This window comes from Dunckerocampus dactyliophorus, chromosome 8, assembly GCF_027744805.1.
Source record: "Dunckerocampus dactyliophorus isolate RoL2022-P2 chromosome 8, RoL_Ddac_1.1, whole genome shotgun sequence".
Lineage (NCBI taxonomy): Eukaryota > Metazoa > Chordata > Actinopteri > Syngnathiformes > Syngnathidae > Dunckerocampus > Dunckerocampus dactyliophorus.
In genome coordinates this window covers 16,070,188-16,092,804 of record NC_072826.1, presented here as the reverse complement: position 1 = coordinate 16,092,804, position 22,617 = coordinate 16,070,188, and the positions used below count along the sequence as shown (strand labels likewise).

Genomic DNA, 22,617 nt, shown 5'->3' with positions numbered 1-22,617 from the left:
CAGTACTTTAGAGTAGTCAGTGTACAGCAGTACAGATTTCCTATCCACTGAAAACGAGTCAACACACATTATTGTCTAAAGAACAAGTGACACAAGCAAGTGAGTATCAAGATATTGCTGCCTACAGTCAAGTATGGTGGTGGCAGTGTCTTGGGGCTGCACGAGTGCTGGGGGAGCTGTGGTTTATCGAAGGAAATATAAATTCCAACATGTACTGTGATATTGTGAAGCAGACCATGATCGCCTCCCTTGGGAAACCGGGCCACATGCCAGATTTCCAACATAAGAAGCGCACGTCACGTCTCAAACTGCACACAGAGATGCAGCATCTAGCAGTATTTTTGTGTAAAACAAAATTCTAAAAACACACCTTTGTTACAAAACTCAAATGTAATCTTTGAGCCATTTCAAAATGTAAACTGTTGCACCATTAACTGTTTCAAAGTCCACTTGCAAAGAGCAGACATGGAAAAATAGTTTAGGAACTAATATGAACTGCAATTACGTTTTTATCAGGATTAACATATAATAATAGTACAGTGGATCCACGCATATTTGCCATTCAGCATTCACGGCCCCACAAATTTGCGGATTTTTGTCAAAAAAAATGTGTTTGTATTTTTTTCTCTGAAAAAAAAGTATTTCCGCAGAAAATTAACCATAAGTCCGTAATAATGCTGTAATAATTTACAAATATCTGATAATGCAAGTAAAATGTACACATGTGCCACTGTTAAAAAAAGCCGACCATTTGTACGTTTATGTCTTCATACTTCACTGATAATGTTTTTTGTCAAGTGTTGCCATTTTTTCCGACGGTCTTTGAATGCACCTAAAAAGTTCAACTTCTATAAAACTTGTATACCGTGACTCAGAATTCCATCTGTTCATCAATCATTTTACATGATCATTAATTAGTTGTGAGTATATATTTTATACTTTGAAATGTGTGAGGCACGTTGAAGACAGTAGGGGAGGGTTCTGGAGCTTAATCTAATAAAATAATTATAACAGTCACTTTTATTGCAAATGTTGATTCGAAATCAGAGGACAACATCAATGTCAGTCTAACAGGAGTGTTTGAAGGGGGAGCGGGCCGTGTGTCAAAAATGGACATTTTTATGGGTGTTTCAATTACTGTACTAGTGGATTTTCACCACTGGCTGGTGAATAACCTACTGCCTGCTATCTACTGTGCATGTAATCTTGAGGAAAGCTCAGTCGAGACTCGTGACTGGTAGAGATTTGACCTTTCAACTTCAACAGCCATGTTGTGTGAAGAAAACGAAGAGCTTTCTTGCATTGTTGCAGAACTTTATCCTGCAAGAACAAAGTCTAACATGAGATGATTTTGTAGACATTGTCCTTCAGATAATGGCTGTCAGGAGAAGAAGCTGCACCTTTCCTCATCAAACAGCAGCTTTGAATGAAAACAATGTTTTGTCCTCACACACGCATACACACACACACGCGCGCACACCACTGCACTGTCACTGAGAGTTTGGGTGTCATTTTTATTTCGAATGGAGAAGCACATCTGTGCTTCCTAGTAATGAGCTCCTCGCTGCATTAAAAATGGCATTCCCTGCAACAAGACCCATATCCAGCCAGTCATGTATGAGATTGTCCTGGTTTGCAATAAAAAACATAATAATGGAACATTTGTTGCTCACAGCAAGACTTTTCTGCAGGTTGTGCTTTTTAAGAATGTGTTGTTGTTCCTTTCTTTCTTTACTCATCCACCTGTTTCTCCCGTGTTGCCTTCAAGGACCTCTGAATCAGCTTGCCAGCCCAAAAGGTAAATAACCTCACTGGAAGTCCAGGGAATCAGTGTTGCCACAGCAGAGTGCAGAGAGAAGAAAAGAGGGAAGATGGTGGAGAACCTGTCAGGGAAGTGTATTGGATTTTGATTTAAGAAAAAGAAAAGCACTCCCTTTCTTTCAACTAAGCTTTTGGCTTCTTTTTCTATATATGAATTCACAGGGTCAAGGCCTATGAGGGTTGTTTGTGCGTCTCTCGTGATGTTGTTGTCGTCTGCGAGGCATGGCGAGGGGAAATGGCGCGTGCATGAAGAAAAATCGATTTGCCGGCCACATCATCAAAAGAAAAACGATCCCCTTAACCTCGTGAGCTGCAAAATTAAATACTATTCTGTCTGTGTGTGAGGTGTGGACCTAATATTCCTCTTATGTGTTACATCATGAGGCAAGGAGGCGTTAGACTTTCAAACCCTCAGCGAGAGGTGCGGCGGTGCGCCCACGGCACTGCAGGACTGCTGGGTCATGCTAATGAGCAATTACATCCACAATCAGCCATGCTAATTCACTTAGCAGGATGGTGAATGCATTCTAAGGAACCACGAGTCACATTAAATTAATACACCTAATGTGGCGTTTAAGTACCACCACACTCGCATAAATAGTCGACTCACACACACACACACACCATGATGAGCTTCTCTATACTATTTAATTTTTTTTTTTTTTTTTTTTTACACTTAACACACACACACGCGCGCGCACGCACGCACACACACACCCCCTCGGGTCCAATCTTTAACTATGTCTGCTTCTAGTGGAGCTGAAATTTCATTTCTCTTCAAAAGAAAGATCTAATCTCAGGGAAAGACAAATAGACAGGGAGCACACTTTGATTTGTCTCCTGGACACAATTTTAAAACCATCCATTTAACATCAAACACACTGTACAACAAAGAATGAATTTAATCAGAATGAAAATGCTTTATTAGTCACGACAATGCAGTCACCTCAAATGCACTTTTTTGCTGCAGTTTTACACCTCCCCAGCAGGAGCACTCTGGACTCATTTACTGCCGCATTACTTTTTGTTAAGTGATCAGTCTTTATGTTTTTTCTGTTGGGGGTGGCACGGCTCAGGTGGTAGAGTGGCAGAGTGGTCGTCTCCCAACCTGAAGGTTGTTGGTTCAATCCTCCATCATATATATATATGTGTGTGTGTGTGTGTGTGTGTGTGTGTGTGTATATATATATATATTTATATTTTAAGGTGTGTTTTTAAGTGTTATCAAATGAAGGCATTTAGGTTAAAAATAATGTTATTGTTTTAAACTTTAAAATTAAAACTGATGAAATTAACAAAATATTCAAAAGCAAAAATTATTTGCAGATTTAACATATCTACTCAAAAAAACAATCTATTGAGTATCATATTATGATTGTTGTGCTGCAATTCTCCATCTCATCCCCAGGAGCACACCTGGACTACTGGTGTACTGGCTTATTACTGCAGTAGCTAATTATATTAACCTGTTATATAGTTTAAATCAGTCGTGTCGAGATTTCTCGTTTGGAGACGAGCTGTGTTGCGACAAATTGTGGCGCAGGGGTCATCTGTGGAACGTGGCTCACTGCAGAAATAAAATCAACAAAAACCCAGCAAAAGTGGAAAAATAGAGCAAAAAGGCATACTTTAACTACAAAAAGCTAAAATGTTGATACTAATAACTAAGAAAAACAGAAAGATTTGTCTTTCAATTTATGTATTTGTTTATTATAAATTGTTTTTAAAGTGAATATCAAAGGACAGCTGGACAGCCCTGACATAAATAGACAAAGACAAGTAGATAAGAGAAAAACTGTGAACATTATTACTATTATTATTATTATTATTATAAAGTATATTATCATAACAGTGGTTTATTTTGTCTAAAAAAATGTTGACAATAATATCTTTGAGCGTCAATTTATGGGACAATAAACATTTCAAAAAGCACTTGCATTGTTTTGTGACTCGGTTAAATAAAAAGTTTGTTTGTCCAGTCATTTTGTCATTGTACATTGTACTAAAATGTATGTTAAAATCTTGTCTTGTCTCGTTCTCGTGGACCCAATCTCGTGCTTCTTCTCGTGCCATGGGTTGGGTTTCTCGTGACACCTCTATTGTTTACACCGCAACTCTTATGCTGCAGAGACTAGTTACCGAGCTAGTGAGCTAACAAGCTTGCGTGCTAACTAGTTAGCCTCTAATTTATTTCTTGTAAACTTAAGAAACCAAAAACTTACCACTTCCGCACGGAATTGGAGGATGACATTTTTTTTTTCACTCTATCATGTCGTACATGCCACGTTTGATTTCATGACTTCATGCACTGTTAAGGTAATGTAATGCATAGGTATGTTACTAAATTTTGTCCCCACTGACTCTCCGAACCGAGCGCACACGCGCAGTATCTGATTTGACCGTTGCTTACATACAGGGATTGCAACGTCCCAATAATGTAAGGCAATGTCTCAATGTTTTGCGTCATTACTCCCACCTAGTGACGAGAATACCACATATCACTTCTATTTCAACATGTTTTGACTGATAATAAACCATAGTCTCCCACTAATAATAAACCATAGTCTCCCACTAAACAGAGATCATTTATAAATTAATTAATTTGTGAATAATCGCAATATAGCAAAGGAGTGATAATCGAACCCCGATATTGCAAGGGACAACTGTACTGTAATTAGAAAACCAATAAAAGATTCAACAACTCTACATGTCATGACTAACTCACCACAGAGTGATGTCTAATTAAATTAATTAATTGGACAAAAATCTATGACAGTGGATGTGTAAGGCAATGAGTCAGTACATGACCTCAAGTCATTCAATAGTCAACATTTGTCTTAGGCATTGTTAGCAGTAAAAAAAAAACATCTCATGTTATGTATATATTAGATCCGTGAATATGCTTTGTTCCTACAGCGAATACATGCAGAAAAGTATAACTTTGGGGACACATAACACCTAGGAATATGTATTATTTCCTGGCAACACATAATTGCAGGAATACTTTCCCAGTGCACAGAAGCAGCGCACAATCCATCACGCCGCTCGGACGCCCTATCAGGAGATTACTTGATAAGTTGCCCTGCCTAATGTAGTTAACACCGTCATTTTTCTGATTTTAACGACTCATTTCCTCAACAAATCTGTGTCTGCGGACACTCCTGCTGCTAAATGGGAGACTCAGACAATGTTGACTGTGTTGAAAAATGTAGATTGTAGCATGGAAAGGTGCCAGGCTTACAGCACATAATTGATATACAGACCTCTGTAGCCACTGTGCATGATTGCCCACAGTACACTAAACCCTGCATAGCTGTTATTTACATGCCTGTGAATTTCTGCAGATAAGCAAATGCAGAAGCCCAATAATGTGTGTTGCTTTTTAACCCTGGGGCCAGCCGACAGATCCCGAGGTGTCTTCTGTAACTTTGGACGTTCACAGAGTGTGAACTGACAACCCCGGACATCCAATAAATTGCATCCGATGCTATCACGGGCCAGAGTGTCTTTTAATCTCACCAGAAGCAGGCGGCAGTGTTTAGTCGGACCATGCTGTATCTCACTCACACAGGCCTCTTCACATGTGCCTGTGCTCCAGACTGTTAAAAACAGCCAGGATCAAATTGATAAAGCTGCACATGAAATTGACTATGGCAGGTCGCCCAGTTTGGGTTTGGTAATAACTGACAGTGCATCAGAATCATGTTTTCTGGACACTACACATATATTACATTATTAACGAATTGTAATTTCATTCTGACAAACCAACATCGGCAGAGTGCAGATATGTTGACAAAAGTGGGAATGTGGCTCTGATTCCATCATGGAGTGTACCATTTACACCAGTGATCACCTGAAGGCTGATGGCCATCAGGACCAAATAGCAGAGATGAGAAAGTCTCCAATCTGGACACGCTCAATGCCTTGGCTGTGCTTACAAATTCTGTCCATAAAAACAAAGGGCAGCCTTGGCAAAGGCCAATGTTCACTGTGAATAGGCTCGGCACCGTGTGGGACGACATCAAAATCCTTTTCCACATCCACAAAGCACATGTGAACCAGTTGGGCAAACTCCCATGCACAGGGCAGTCCTGCAGCATTCGGCTTCAAAAAGTGATACTTTTCTACAGATTCACTACACAGAGTGATATATTTCAAAAATGCATTTCTTAATTTCTTATTAATTTTATGATTATCTACTGACATGTACCTGTATTCTGGGTGGGACAGCTAGTCAAAAAATATTTAATATAAAGCTGACGTCTAACTTGTCTTTTTTATATTCAATGTACAAATAGTATAAGTGAAATATCTCATGCAATTTTTATATTTAATTTGACTTTCATTATTTTCATCATGTTCCTCCTTAGTTCATAATGGCTCTGCAATGAACTTTATGTTTAATAATTACATTACATGATTTTGTTAGGGTATTTTTAAAACAAGAAAGTGTTTGATTTGATGACGAGAGAAGTGATTCGCGATTTAATGGAAAAATGTGGGTCAGACGTTGAGACCACTTGAGGACCCCTGAATTACACCACAGTGACTCATACAATGCAGTTTTAGGGTAATCCTGCTAGCTAACTAACATAGGGGTTTTCAAAATGTGGGACAGTGAGCTTCCCCTTAGACAACATAAAATGTTTGGGGACATTCCTTACTGCTAATTCATCACTGTGCATAGCCTTTAACATTGCTTAATTTAGCTTAGCCTCAAAGTATTCCTTCCACCGCCTGACTATATCCTTAGTCGAGGTCAGCGGGCCCGCGTCGCTACCGTAGACACTGTGGACCGGGCACTGCTTCCTTTTACTGATGCGTTAAATGGTTTACCAGAAAGTCTTCGAGGCCGACTGAAAAAATCATGCTCCATGGTCTCACCAAACTCCTCCCACAGCCGTGTTCTTGCCTCGACCACCACCGAAGCCGCCATCCATGCGCGATAGCACTCCTTCTTCAGGTTGACGGCATCCCTAACCTCCAGTGTTCTGAAAATATACATGCTACGCTAAATTATCCATAGGTGTGAATGTCAGTGTGAATACAGTCAAACCTGTCTTAGCGGCCACCTGTATATAACGGCCACCTGCCTATAGCGGCCACTGAAAAATCCCCCGCAGAAAATTTGCGTGTTATAGACCCTGTGTATAGTGGTCACCTGTCTAACGCGGCCAGCGGCCACCCATTTCGTATCCCTTGGTCAATATCTGACCGCATATAGCGGCCAAAATGCCGACTCAAGCAGAAGCAGAAGAAAAAGTTTCGTTTTTTTAAGCAATGAATACGTCGTGTGTAGACTTTAATTACTGAGTCCTAGCTCAGTCACAATCATTCACAAGATCCACACAAACTGTCAGTTGTTCCACATAAAAAAAGCCGTCTTCTTTGGAGCTTGTTGCAGACAGTGACACCATTTATTTCCTGGTGTGAGACAATGTGCACTGGTCAATATTGTAATGTCCCTTGTTGCAATGTTGTAAGACTGTAATGCCGATGCACTTTAATCACTTTATTAACAGCGGTTTATTAACCTAGTAGTTCTTTACAAATTTTATCCGCAATCCCACAGTGCCCTCTACTGGTCAACATGTAACAGTATAATTATATGTATCTGCAAACACAACAAGCTTCTAATCACAGACATGTTAATATGTGCGCGCACAAATTCAAAATGGCTGCCAACCTGTCTATAACGGCCACCTGTCTGTAGTGGCCACTTTTGCCGTTTCCCTTTAGTGGCCGCTATAGACAGGTTTGACTGTAGTTGTTTGTCTATATGTGCCCCATGATTGGCTGGCGACCAGTCCAAGGTGTACCCCGCCTCTCGCCCAAAAACAGCTGGGATAGGCTCCAGCATATCCATGATCCTAGTGAGGACAAGCTGTATGGAAAATGGATGGATGTTTTTTTTTTTAAAGTTTTTCTTTATTTTTCTCAAGCTGCTGTGCTTCACAATTTGAAAATCGCAGGACTAGCCAACAAAAAAAGACCAAAACGTAATTTGTCATCTCACCTGGTAGAAGTAATGATACGTTACATTAAAAAGAAAGCGTACACAAAAATAACAAAAGGTTTAGGTTTTTGCAGCCTCTGCCATCTTGTTTCAGACAGAATATAAAGTCTGTCAAATTTATATAATTCAGATTCGAATATTATATAATTCTGGTGCCGAGTGGGACCTTATTATGCGCCTGCACTGCCAAGCGCACCATCTCATCCTATTATTCCTCATACTTATTTACTTTTCTTACAACTTATTCTGCCACAATTGCTACAGGACAAACCGTGCTAAGAACCCCCACACATTATGTCAGCATATAGGTCTCGATGGTGAGAAATATGCTTTAGTGTTTAAGATTCTGTGTAAACATAGCAACGTAATTGATGAACAAAGCTATAATGGGCCACCTCATTAAGAACCCGCCATACACCATACAGTGTGAAGAACCACATGTCATATCACTGGATAGGTCTCAATAGTGGAGAAAAGCCCTATATATTCATGTGTTTGGTGACAATGACGCAACTGACGCCAAAAGTTGAAATTTATGCACCATACCATGCATATAACATGCTAGCAACCTCAACGCTGGGCCAGACGCTGAGGTGGACTGTGACAAAAATTCAGCCCTGAACTTTTTGGTTCAGAGTGGCCCCATGCCCCCACTACGAGCCTCTTCTTGTTTATATATAAAAAAAACTGTCCAGGGTTGGGATCGAAACCGAATCCTCTGTCTTGAAATGGAGCAGCATGTACAATTACACCAACAAAGACTGATTGGGGAATGGGTGAATTCTGTTGTTTTATTCTCTTGACGCAGTATGTGTGTGTCACGGCAGCGATGCACATCCTTTCCGCATATAGAACCCTTGCACAAAATGGGCCCCTCCGTCTCATGGATCGTGAGTGCACTTGTTCCGCGTGTAGGGCGGGCCGGCTCTAACTGTGCCAGTTTGTCCTCTCGGTTGTGTTGTGTCTGCAGCTGGCAGATTTAGTTACCGTAGTCATCAAGGGAAGGTGCAGCAATAAATAAATAAATAAACGGCCGTCAATCGGCCCACCAAGAAAAACTACTCCCTATGGCCAGTCCGCCCCTGGTCACAGGTAAGCAACAGGCAGGACCGTTCAAACTTTCCACTGGAATGTTTTTTGGTTTATAATTTTATTCACATAAGTTTGCAGTACTGTTTTTTGATGTCACTGCAAGTTTAATGGCAAAGTTCCAAGCATTCACTTTCAATTGCATTATGCTGATAATGTTAGTTTGCCAACTCCCATAGACACACACAAAGCCAATCCAGAGGGCCTCCATAGTAAACAGTATTAACATTCAACAAGCTGTGTGGGCCCATTTGTTGGTGCAGTCAATTAACCACTACTCTGTGTACTCATCCTGATCACACAAAGCCATTCTTGATGCACACTTGTTTACTGTACTTCAATCACACACACATACACAAACACAGACAAACTAGTCTATTCAAGTCGGCATCAATTGCAGTTGCAAGACAATATGTGTGCATTGCATCAGCACAAACATCCAGCTGACCTTTTAATTAAGCCAGCGGATTCTCAGTAGATGATATGAAATTCCTCATAAGTTGTTGAATGCTTCTTATTAAGTCGCAGAAAAAGGCAAATATAGGCTTCAATGCAACATGTTCAAAGGATGAATGTAATGAGCTCTGCAGGCACTGACGAGGCACCTAAAACCACCACAGCCTCACAGAGATCCCACCTGTGCCTTTCATACAGAAAAAAACCCACATTAGACATGTTAACACAACAGAAAATAACTGAGCTCAGTCTATAACAGACAATAAAAGAGAGTACAGTCATTTTTTCTGGGATGTAGTCTATCCAAGTGTCAGTTCCCAACTAATGTGTTACATACAGTATATGAACCCCGCTGCAAAGCTACAGCACAGTGATGTTGGTTTCCTCCGCAGTCAATGTAATTTTCCTCCTATCATCAGTGTGTTAGCATGCACAACATATGCATCATTTTTTTTTCAATAAAGCTGCCATTTTGTTAAGTTCAATAAACAATGCTCCAGCTACAAGAAGGAGCTTGTTATTAAATTTAATTTGCATGAGACGTACATGCAATCCTTCATGACTTACTCGCAGAATGCTAATGTTATACACTTCACCGTCGAAAGCTTTATCAGGAAAGCAGGCTGATAAATAATTAATTGCTGCCACCACAATTACGTTGTAATTTACCTCACCATTATGCAGTGATTTTATTAAAGGGCCACTGATGGCCAGCTAGGAAGCCATGCAAAATTCATGGGACGACTGCGAATAGCATGAAGGATGTGGGGTAAAAAAAACAACAACAAATCTCACCTCTTAAAGAAGTCTGTCATTCTACACAGCTTCTTCCTCTAGAGTGTTGGATTAGAGGAAGCTTCACTGCAAGGGGCCACGTTGCTCCATAGGAGCTGCTGCCATAGCTCATCAAGCCTCAGGGGCCTCCAGGGAACACCATGTCAGAAAGGAGAACATGCTTATCTCCTCTACTGCTTTGGTACAAACCGTGTGGGTCAACGCAGCTATACTGTATGAGTAAAAACCTTGCCACGCACCTCTTAATCGACTAACTTAATCAACTAACTCCATCAGAGTTTAGGTTAGATGCCTCAATTTTAAATGTTCCATATTGTAATATTTTTCACCAATTTTAAGTGTCAGAGGTGCCACAATAGTTTATTGGAAGTGTGTTGTCCAAAATTTTGCCTTGATGCTGGAATTTAGACTGTTTAAAAGTGCTTTTTGTAAGCCCTACCATTAATACACCGTTTTGTGTGTCTGTCGCTTTAAAGTTAATGAGTTGTGTTTGTCCACGCTTGTCTACAGCAGAGCGTCTTCCACAGTTCTGAAGAGTGCGGGGTGGGTGGAGGGAGAATCGGCGGAGGGTCGCCGGACTTGCAAGCCCCCCAGCACGGTACAAGCAAAGACAGGCCGGCGTCCTTGCTGCCATCGCTGTAGCGTCTGGTGCCAAAGCCGGATTGGATTTTTTTAAGCCATGTGATCGACTTAATAAAAGGTATACTTAATAAATATACAAACATGTACCAATATGAGTTCATCATGAAAAAATACAAAAAAAAGTTTTCCCATAATACATTTCGCCTGAGCCAAGCATTTAATTGGAGGACAAGCGATATAGAAAATGGATGGCACTGCAATGCTGCCTCTGTCCACCAGAGGGAGCCAGAGGAAGGTAGAGCCCAGAGGGAGGCTGACGTCACAGCAGCCCCCCGGCAGGCACCAATGAATGCGTTGTCCAGACACAATGCATTATTGGCAAACTTTAAAGAAGTTGTTTTTTTGTGCATCGGAAGTGCACTGATAACTCATGATTGGCCCCTACCAAAGAAAGAGCTACCGTTTCCTCACAGACTTGCGAGCGGCACAGTATTTAAATAATTAGTAGTAGTTATGGTTAGCACTTAGCCATAAATTAACCGCACCGCTGTATAAGCTACAAGGGTCAAAGTTTATACATCGAAATTACGGTAGGTAATACAAGTGTAAAGGTGACTATAGGGGTGTTATTTCATGTCTACAAGGCTCTAATAATGGTAAAAAAATAATATTTAGAAGGTCATAAACAGATTTTATATGCTCTAATTATAAAAATATTCCATTTATTAATATTGAATCCTACTTTGCAAAAATGCATTTATCACGGTCCAGTCTGCAACCAATTAACCGCAGTAAACGAGGGACGACTGTACTTTCAATGATAGCTAAAGTTTTCTGAATCACTATCATTAGCTGAGAACAAACATAGCTAATGCACATGCATGTGTGTTATGTGATGTGTGGCTTAGGTGCTCGGGGCAGGAAGAAGGCAGGATTTAATATTCTAAGCAAGTTCGAAAGTTGGTGCCCTCTAGGCAGCCGGGTGCAAACAGTTCCTTTAGCTCTGCGCTTGCCCAACATAATAAATGCCATATATTTCATACAACAACGTAACATTAAGGAGTGGAACAGGACACACAGTTAGCAACACTATCATAGCTACAGTATGTGAGCTACAGTGCTACACTCGCATTTTAACAGCAACATCATGATGAAAAATAAAAGAAACATAACATGATAAAATAAAACAAATATTAATATTCGTCCATTGAACTGTGTTCTAAATGTATTTTCTGTAGTCGAATGGTTTTTAACATTTTCTTAAGTTAAAAGAGCTGAATGTGCTAATTTCCTGATCCTGAGGCTGCCGCGACCATGCTTACACACCACACACTGAGTTCGATCAGGCCGCCTGCCAGTTTGTGTTTTATGTATATATATGCAATTTTTAAAAAACATTCCAAAAGAGTCTGTGCCTCACCAGCCATGAGTTAGACTATTTGCTGAAGAAAAACAAAATTATCAAACTTACAGCTTTCACGTCTGTGGCTGACTGATGGCTAGTTGGCAGAGTTTGTTTTTATTTTTCAAAATGTACAAAAATGTTACAAAAATATTGTCCATGAAGTGGGCTCGTCTAGATGTTGGGGGGGGGGGGGGGGGGGGGGGGGTTCCTTCATGACGTCATGAAAAGCCACAACTTCAAAAGAAACCTTTTGAGCGCTTCTTCTCTCAAAAGTGGAGAGATGAGGCATGGGGAATGAGGGAGATGATAGATTTTTCTCATGTTAGGCGCTCATAAACAGGCTCTAGGGACACATATTACTGTTAGAACGTCAATAAAAAAGTCACTTTTGCAGAATAGGGTACCGTTAATTCGTCTTGGGGCAAGGCCCATCAAGAACGTGACTGGAAATGAAGATGATAACCCAGCAAGTAAGGTCTCAGGTCCAATATCAGTCACCTCTGACCTCACCAATGGACAAAAAGACACAGTCAAAAATCTTCGAGAAAGTCTTCCCAGAAGAGTGAAAGCTGTTTAAGCTGCAAAGCAGTCCACCTGTCATGAGCCTTTTTGTTATGAAAACTTGTTCACTAAATTCATTGTCAGTCTCTGCTTGGGATCCACCAATGCCATATTATCTCCACTTTTTCACTCCTTGTACATGTGAGGAAAATAGAGTCCCAACACTTTTGTCCATAAAGTGTATATTTGGGAAACTTTCCAGACTCCTAAAACTAAACACTTTTTCTCCTGTGAAGTTTATGAGGTAAACTGGTTTCAATACGGAACTCAGAACAGTGCAAAGCCTTCAACATTTTTTTTTTACCTGAAGTTGCCTAGCAACACAAATCCAAAAATGTCAGCTCTGCAAATGCGCCTTTTTTGAGAGCGGGTCCTTATGTTGGATCAAACTCTTTGAAAAATGCATTAAAGCAAATCAAGTTCCTGGAAGAAAATGTGAAGATGTGAAGTGCTTCTTAAGAGTAATCACATTTACACACTTGCTTGTGCTAACTCTGAAATATGAACGCCTTGCTTGTGTTGTTTTGCGCTCAGTAGTATCAGACAAAGCACACTTTCCTAAAATATCTAAGGCCAAGCGTGCGTATTCATTTCTCTACCGCGGGTCGATAATAAACAGAGGTACTTCTGAGACAAAGTGCGTAATTACACCACCTGAACACCTTAAACAAGAAACATTGTGGTGCCAAACAGCGTTTTAATGCAGCGAACATCTGTATGCAGGCAGGAATGGTGCAGAGCGCAGCAGGGATGAAATATTTATTGCTTTCTGTTTCTTGACGATGGCCCAACATGACAACATTCAATATGTTTGAATGCAAAAGGGAACCCACCTTGCGTCATTACCAAGTACACACTATCAGTGCACAGTTAAAGGAGAAGTTTGTCAATCAATGCTGCAAAGCCAAAGGTCGCCCTCAATCGGGGGACACAGAGAATACGTTGTATGTAAATATGGCCAAAGGACTGCCATGAATATTTAACTGCCTGGCAGTGTAGCGCAGGAGATAAAAATAATTCTTCCTTCTAGTGAGGACCTCCTTATGAAATCGGGTAAAAGCTATTCTGTGTTATCAGATTTTTGTAGTGAGAGCAGCATTTCTTTTGGATTGTATCATCTTTTATTTAAATGTCAGGACCCGGCTCTCCAGTGCCAGTGCTGGATGATGACTGCAGCTTTTCACAGCTTGCAGAGATCAGCTCGATGAGGCGGGCCTCGGAATTGGATTTGACGCAACTTGCAATGCAAAAGGTCAACGTAAAAAAACAAATTTAAAAAGGAGAAAAGAGGGGATTATACACATTTGTGATATTAAGGATTAGCGGGGTTTTTTTTCTCTTGGAAACACTTTAAAGGGGATTGTTTCATTCAGGAATAAGATTCATACGCTGACCTTCAATCCTTTCTATATCAACAAACAGCAGGATAAAGAAATCCAATCTAGCGACTACACTAATGCAAAAATGCAAAAGCGAACATCTATGTCACTCGCCACAATAGTTGATACACGATGAAGAGAAGAGAATATTTTCCTCCTCGGCGTTGATCCTTTGCTTTTTTCTTTTACTGTGTAATACTGGCAGGCTGACAACATGGCCGTGCTCCAAGTGACTGCTGTTTACCCATGCAGCAGATCTGTGGTTAAGACCGGTTTCGCATGTCCGACCGATCTCCGATTGTCCAAAAATCAAGGAAATCCTACAAAAAATACATTAAAAAAAAAATCTAATTTACGGGTTAATACAGTAACACAAATATAATGATTGTCCACGAGCGGATGCATTTGTGGATGCTTGGCTCGAGTGGTGTGCAGTCAAGGCCTTTTTTGCTGGCCTAAACATTATCAGATTCAAGATTCAAGAGTTTTATTGTCATATGCACAGTAAAACAGGTAGTTCTGCTATGTAATGAAATTCTTGTTCTGTTCATTCTCCCAAAAACAAGAAACAAGAAAATGAATAAGAACATCAGAAACATAAATACCAATAAATTAAGCAACAACAGAAGAAACATTAATACAAATAAATAAATATATAGTGCTATGAGTGTGTGTGTGTGTGTGTGTGAGTGCTTCGTTGAGAAGCCTGATGGCCTGTGGGTAAAAGCTGTTCGCCAGCCTTGTGGTCCTGGACTTCAAACTCCTGTAGTATCTGCTTGACGGTAGGAGTGTGAATAACGAGTGTTGTGGATGTGTGCTGTCCTTGATGAGGTTGTGTGTTCTTCGTAGGACTCTAGTTTTATAAATGTCTTGCAGTGAGGGGAGGGCTGCCCCAACAATGTTCTGTGAGGTCTTGATCACCCGCTGGAGTGCCTTCCTATCACGTGTTGTACAGTTACCGTACCAAACAGTGATGGAGGCGGTAAGGACACTTTCGATGGTGCATCTGTAGAAGCAACTCAGGATTTTGGTGGACATGCCAAATTTCCTCAGTCTTCTCAGGAAGTACAGTCTCCTTTGGGACTTCTTCATAATTTGTTGGGTGTTGTGAGACTAGGTGAGGTCCTCGCTGATGACATCAGAATCAGTGATCTACAATTTAAAGTTAAATTGTAGCATTCCATTAATGTTCCATTCAATTATATTAATTTATTCCCAATGGTCTATTATTTTCATTTTGTAGTGTGTTTTTTGGCAATCACCAGTGGACATTAGTCACTGACTCAACGTTACTAGCAATAATGTAAGTCAGGCGTATTGGTGACTATCTAGAATGACACAAATATTAATTTTCACAAAGTCTCCTGCCTCAGTTTTTACAGTGGCAATTTGCATATACTCCACAATGTTGTGTTAAGTTGAACGGCAATTAAATGCAAAGTCCCTCTTTGTTATGAAAATGAACATTTCTGCTGCATTTTAGCCCTGCCACAAAAGGACCAGCTAACATGTTAGTGATTCTCTGGTTAACATAGATGCGAGTGTTGACAAGGACAAAGGCTGGAGATGACTCTGTCATCCTGACTCAGTGAGAATAACTGGAAGCTTTAAAAGAGGGGTTGTGTTTGAAGGGTTTTTCCTCTGTTAACCATGGTTACCTGCAAGGAAACATGTGCAGCCATCATTGCTTAGCACAAAGAGGGCTTAACAGGCAGGTTCAATAGTGATGAAGGCTTTAGGGCGCCCAAGAAGCCACTGCGGGATCGGGGCACCACCAGTGCTGCGCTTGGTCTGGAATGGTAGCAGGCAAGGATGAGTATGTTTGCTCGCACAGTGAGGCGAAGACTTTTGGAAGATGGCCTGATGTCATGAAGGGCACAAAGAAGCCAAATGTACTGAAGAGAGGGGTAAAACCATTTTCTCTGATCAATCCCCTTTCTGATTGTTTGGCGCATCCAGAAAAGTCTTGTCCAGAGAAGAAAAGGTGAGCGCTACCATCAGTCCTGTGTCATGCCAACAGTAAAGCATCCTGAAATCATGCATGTGTGGGGTTGCTTCTCAGCTAAGGGAGTTGGCTCACTCTCGAATTTTGCCTAAGAACACAGCCATGAATAAAGAATGGTACCAAAACAACCTCCGAAAGCAACTTCTCCAAACCATCCAAGAACAGTTTAGTGCCAAACATTGCCTTTTCTAAAGCCAAATGTGATAACTAAGTGGCTTGGGGAACAACGCAGTAAGATAGTAGCATCTGACAAAAAGATCTAAACACTGTAGCAGCAAATTTTGTGAAAACCAATACTCATTTCATTCTCAAAACTTTTGGCCACAGCGGTAGGCTGTGTTCGAAACTCGCTATGGCACAGATTTACTATCATTATAGTTTTGTTTTTTGACACTGGCTCTCACAGTATCTGGTGAATTCTGGCCGGCCCACTGAAGGCCCAGGTACAAAATGCACCGTCGGCCACTGCTTGGCTCCCATTGGCTCCATTATGAGACCAGGAGTGGGCTGTTTGAAGACATCAAACCTCACAAACTGGTTGTGTCGTATTAGCATCCGTACAAGAGAAGGACAAGCTTAAATAAGTGTGTCATCCTCGCCAGCTCCAACCACAACAAATTGGCTTTCAAACTACACCAAGGTGGCACTTTGGCTGCATAATCCGTTATTATCGTACTCAAGCATGAAGAGCATTTTTTATATGTCTCATCGGGGACACAAGCAGCACCTTAAATTCCTCTTTAAAGCACAGCGTGACTGTTGATGGGTTTTATTTGCAGTATGGACACTCAGGGTGTCTGACGTTATGGGATGGAGGCATGATTGAAAAAGGTACGTGTGCAACGCCTCTTCGTCCGAGCGCATGAGTGGAAATAACAGCTAGTTTGCATTGAGCAATTCCGAGTCAATTTTCCCAACTTCCTCAAGCGGAAAATGAGCAGAGCGCAGATAAGATGCAAAGGTGCATTGTAGGGTCGTATATCTATGGGATTTATGATTGCAGACAGTGTAGACCGTCAGCAGGACATGCTTGAATCACAGTGCATAAATATTCTCCACAGTAATGTGCCAGGCTCCTGCTATCATTTATGGTAGTTATCCTCCTTTATTTTTATTTTGTGGCTGTCACAGTCTGCATAATGAGGCACAAAAGAAAAAAGGTGAACTTGAAAACAATGGCAGAGGCATCTCGTTTTTTAACATTCTTTGTTGTCACGTGTGTAAAAAAAGTTACCTACTGAAAAACATAACAATAAAATAGGCGACCTTCATTTTCATAACAAGTGATGACATTTCGGGTAAGTGTGTAAGAATAGCATGGCTCTACTGGTCTATTTGAAAATATGCTAACTAGACTCCTTTTTTGCCCTTTTACTGACACATAAGACTGCATATTTTTGTTTGTTTTTTTATTGAAAAAGACAAGTCGTCTTATATTTGACAGCTACAGTGGAGCGAGTTTATCTCGACACCCCAGGACTCGATGATTCGACATAAGCAGTTGTCGACATAGCTGAAATCCAAACTGAAGCTAAACACATTTGTTTGTGACTTTTTCCAGAAACATACGGAGAATGTGCGATAATCAAGGACTTTTTAACCTACGGCAGTTTGTTGACATGGTTTTCCTCCATTTATGCACTTTAAATTTAAATTATGTTTTCATGAGCTGTTGTAGCAACGGGAGCACAGTAATCCCTCGTTTTTTGCAGTTCATTGGTTCAAGAAATTTCCACTAAATAGGATTCCTCATTTATAAATTGAATATTTTCGAAGTTAGAGTACAGAAAACCTGTTTACAACCTTTTACATTATTAGAACCTTCTAGACATGAACTAACATAGTCACCTTTGCACTCCTAGCACCCGATATAGTAGACATTATAAGAGCAAATTAATAAACCATTTAAGACATTAATAAGACTTGTTCTCGTGTGTACTGCTATAAATATGTTCCCTAGGGGAGTTGAGTGGTGGGTGGACATCACAGAAAGTGATGTCAAGGGTTCAGATTTGAGTTTCAACATGGTGTGGGTTCAGTTTTGTCAGTATTTTTATTATTGTGTTGTATAAATGCTCTGCATCATATTGAAGGGTTTTAATATTTCAGCTACCTTATTCAGCAACAGGATAGGGTAAACATTTTAGGTGGCAAAGTTTTGGTCATTATCATTTACCTATAAAGCTGTTGGAGGTATGCATTAGTATTTGTAGAAACATAACGCAGAGTAAACTTTGTCCACAAGATGTCCTCACTCATTTACAGTATAAACAATGACGTTCCATAACTTCATCCTCTTTCAACTTCCATTCAGCAAGCCTGCACCTACTTCAACAATGCAGGAGGAGTTGATGAAGAATTCAAACGTTGCAGTGCTTTTGCCGACACTGAGGTTAGGCGCCCAGCCAAAGGGCCAAAGCAGCAGTGCTCTTGTCTCTCAAAATGTATCACTCAACAGTGCGGCCATCTGGCCATCTGCATAGGAACAATGATTCAAAATATGTAAAAAAAAAAAAAAAGGTCTGGCACTTTGTGAGAAATACTGTACGGTTATGGTTATGGTTTAACTTATTTCAAACATGCACACAGTTTATATTGAATGGTTCATGTTACGATTCGCAATTGCACATGTCCGAAAAGTAGTAGGCCGAGTAGTAGGAAGAAGCAAAGCTTATTTAATGCTACCGCCTTTTATTCTTCCATACAATCAAGGTGGTTAATATTATTATTATTTTTTTTATTATACTCTTTTTTTAAGCATTTAAAAATGCTTAAATTAATTTAAAAAAAATAAAAATAAGTAAAAAAAAAAAAAAATAAAACCAAAACAACTTAAGTTCTTCCTTTTCCCTGTTATTATCCGAATCTACTTACCGCCGTCTTTCGTGTTGTACTGTGAGTGTCTTGAATGTAGATACATTGGTTCCTAATTCCAGTGATTTTGTTGAGCAGGCCTTTGCTACGTTGTATTGAAGTCAAATGTTATTGAATGGAATCCTTCTAACTGCAGGACATTCTTTGTGGGTTGTGTCCAGCATTTTTCTGTTGTCTGTTGTTAACCTCCTTAAGAGCAGCACGCGAGGCAGCATTATTTTCCAATAATGCGTTGATATCATCCTCCAGAACCGTGACATTCTTACATAATGCTGTATTTTTTTCTTACAGAGGGTTTTTTTCCTTTCTTGAGAGCAGTGTGCAAAGCAGCCTGGTCTTCCAATAATGCATTGATATCTTCCTGCAGATATCAATGCATAATGCTCTATTTTCTTCCATAGGATTTTTGATACGTGTACTAAAACCCACTTTTATTCTCTGGCTTTTAACTCGGCGTGAGTCATGTGGTCCTCTGTGTCTTTTTTTATTTTTTAAGTTTTTATTGGTTCTATTTATTTTAGTTTTTTAAATTAAATTTACTTATTTATTTTTTACCTACTTCTTGGACTTTTGGCTTTTATTGTTTCGATTTCTTGTTTTAAATATTTTATTGTAGTACGTTTCTTTGTTTCTATTTGATCTTTTAGATTTTATTGTCGTAATTTTTACTTATTATTTACATTTACATTCCTTTATTTACTTATTATTTATGGTTTTGCTAGTCTGTGCAGCACTTTGGAAACAGTGTTTATAAAATGTGCTATATAAATAAAGTGGATTGGATTGGATTGGATATCAAATATTTGCTCTCGAGAATATTTTCCAATTCTGAGACTGTTTTTTCATTCAAATCGTCTTCTTCTTCATCCGACCAAGCTGGCCCTGTTTCTGATTTTGAATCTGTATTTCCAGGGCTAGTCTCATTTTGCATTGTGTTTGGCATTGTTGCTAGGCAACCTCTTTGAACTTCAGCAGTTAGCCAGTTACCTTGACTTGCTAGTAGCTGTCAGCACTTGTAATTAGTTTAGAAGGAATTAATTAGAAGGAATCTGTACCTTTCGCCTATACAATTGTAGTTGCGGGTGTCAGCAAGCTGTTCTGATGTGTTCGTGTTGTGTTCGTGAATTGTCGTCCGACAAGCACCCAAATAGGTCATAATTATAGTATTGTCAGCAGAGCTCTTGCTACATACAGTGGTGTAAAAAAGTGTTTGCTCCCATCCTGATTTCTTATTTTTTGCATGTTTGTCACACTTAAGATCATCACACTTTCAGATCATCAGATTTTCAATGAAACTTTTTATTGTTAAGGGGCTATTGTTTATTGTTTTTGGAAGGTGTGTGTCTCATTACATCTGGCTTAAAAGTAACGGCACATTTCAGAAAAAGAACATCATACCAACAGTAAAATATGGTGGTAGTGTGATGGTCTGGGGCTGTTTGCTGCTTCAGGACCTGGAAGACTTGCGATGATAAATGGAACCATGAACCTGCTGTCTACCAAAAAATCCTGAAGGAGAATGTCCAGCCATCTGTTGGTGACCTCAAGCTGAAACCAACTTGATCCAAAACACACCAGCAAGTCCACCTCTGAATGACTAAAGAACAACAAAATGAAGACTTTGGAGTGGCTCAAAGTCTTAACCTGAATCCTATTGTGATGCTGTGGCATGACCTTAAAAAGGCGCTTCATGCTGGAAAACCCTCCAATCTGGCTAAAATTGTATATTTACAATATTTATTTATACTCACACATTCCAAAAACATGCATGTTAGGTTAATTGGAGACTCTAAATTGTCCATAGGTATGAATGTGAGTGTGAATGGTTGTCTATATGTACCCCACGATTGGCTGGAGACCAGTCCAGGCTGGAGACCAGGCCTCTCGCCCAAAGTCAGCTGGCATAGGCTCCAGCATACCCCCGCGACCCTGGTGAGGACAAGCGGCATAGAAAATGGATGTATGGGTGGATGGATAGAACACTATTATAGTAGTTACTTTACCAAAAATCTAATTGAATTAGTAATAGAATTAGTCCTTCATAAATGTCATTTATTACCAGGGAAAGTAATTATTGAATTACTTTTTTGAAAAACATTCAAATATGTAAAATAATTCAGATTTTGGAGAAGCGGCATAGAAAATGGATGGACGGATAGCTTTGTAGTGGCATAACAGGGCTGAGGACTGAGCTTGTGACTTGCAGTTCTCTACCAAAACGCTAGGGGGTAGTGTTTCCGTGCAAGTGAGCAACTACACCTCTCACTGACTAGCTATTTAACATCCTGTGTAGGAGTAGTGAACAGTGGCCACTGAAGCGACATCCAGGTCGTTGATCAATGCATAATAAAGCACCACATTTCACTGTCAGTAACGTGGTGGCATTGTGACATTTCAAATAGTCATTAATTAGATTACCCGTGACTGGAAAATAAAAACAGCTTAAATAACACCTTTATTTTTTAACACTCTTACTCCCAACACTGTTTATGACCATTTGGTGATGTAAGGCATGAAGGCATCACAAAGCTTTGCAGTGATATTATATCCAATATAAGGATAATAGTGAAGAAGTCCAGCCCCCAGTCCTTAGCTTTCTGAAAATGTGGTGCCCAGAACAATTTGATTTAATAGTCCTTACTTAGTGGCGCTGCAGTGCCTGTCGCAGTAGTGGTTAGCTGACCCAATACTTTTGTCCACTGACTTCTCCCCACAAAGGCAGCACGATCAGGCTCGGAAAACTCTGATCTACGGCACTACAGCAGGAATTGACCCTCATCGGATAAAGCGCTCGAAATTGCCTCCCTGATATATAGCAGGCTCTTGTTACTTGTTACCATACCCCTACACCTCCACCACCAGCGCCCACCTCGTCCCGCTTCCCAACCCACCCCGTGCCAATTTTCCCCATTCCCCTCAAGGTCAGCCCTTCGCGCTGCTGTACAAAGCAGTGGAACAACTCTGCCGTCTTAATACTTCCCAAGCTTCATGGGCTTCTGAACGTACACCCAGTTGCAGTGAGTATGCATAATAGCATTGTTTTGCTAGTGGTATCGATAATAAAATCATACAGCGATTGTGCAATAATATTAATGATGCAATACTATATGTTTAACTTAAGAAGGGCACTTTTTTTATGTTTTCTATATTTTTTAAACATCGTCAGCACACATTAAACATGCAAAACAATTATATTCTATTTACTGTAATATTTGACACAAGACAAAACAAAATCGATATTTGTACCACTGCTAGTAAAATTATATTCTCCCTGTAAACACAAGGGCACCTCATCCGGACAGATGAAAAAAAAAAGTTTTTCAAAAAGTACTAACCTTAATATCGATATCTGATGCTTGTGTATCAGTACGGCACTGTAAGTTAAATCAATGTCGTCCACATCTTGTACCACCCCAAGTAAAAATAATTAAGATTAAGCCCGCAGCCACAAAAGGACTATTTTCAGAATGATTTTTAAAGGCAAAACTTCTCAATAAGTATTAACTATAATATCAATATTTAGCACTTGTGTATCAATAACCGCTGTTAGAAAGTACATAATTTGTACATGTTTATGTCTCTATACTCTACACCAGGAGTCTCAAACTCAGTTTCACTGGGGGCTGTGGGGGTA

The 22,617-nt window shown here is 40.0% G+C and overlaps 1 protein-coding gene across 1 annotated transcript in view; it reads left to right on the top strand.

The window, feature by feature from the left end:
- The first annotated feature begins 2,014 nt into the window (after positions 1 to 2,014).
- Positions 2,015 to 22,617, top strand: part of slc16a1a (solute carrier family 16 member 1a) — a 36,077-nt gene continuing 15,474 nt past the window's right edge. The window contains exons 1-2 of the mRNA XM_054784646.1: positions 2,015 to 2,126; positions 10,688 to 10,877. The gene's annotated coding sequence lies outside the window, so the exon portion shown is untranslated. The remainder of the gene's footprint in view (positions 2,127 to 10,687; positions 10,878 to 22,617) is intronic.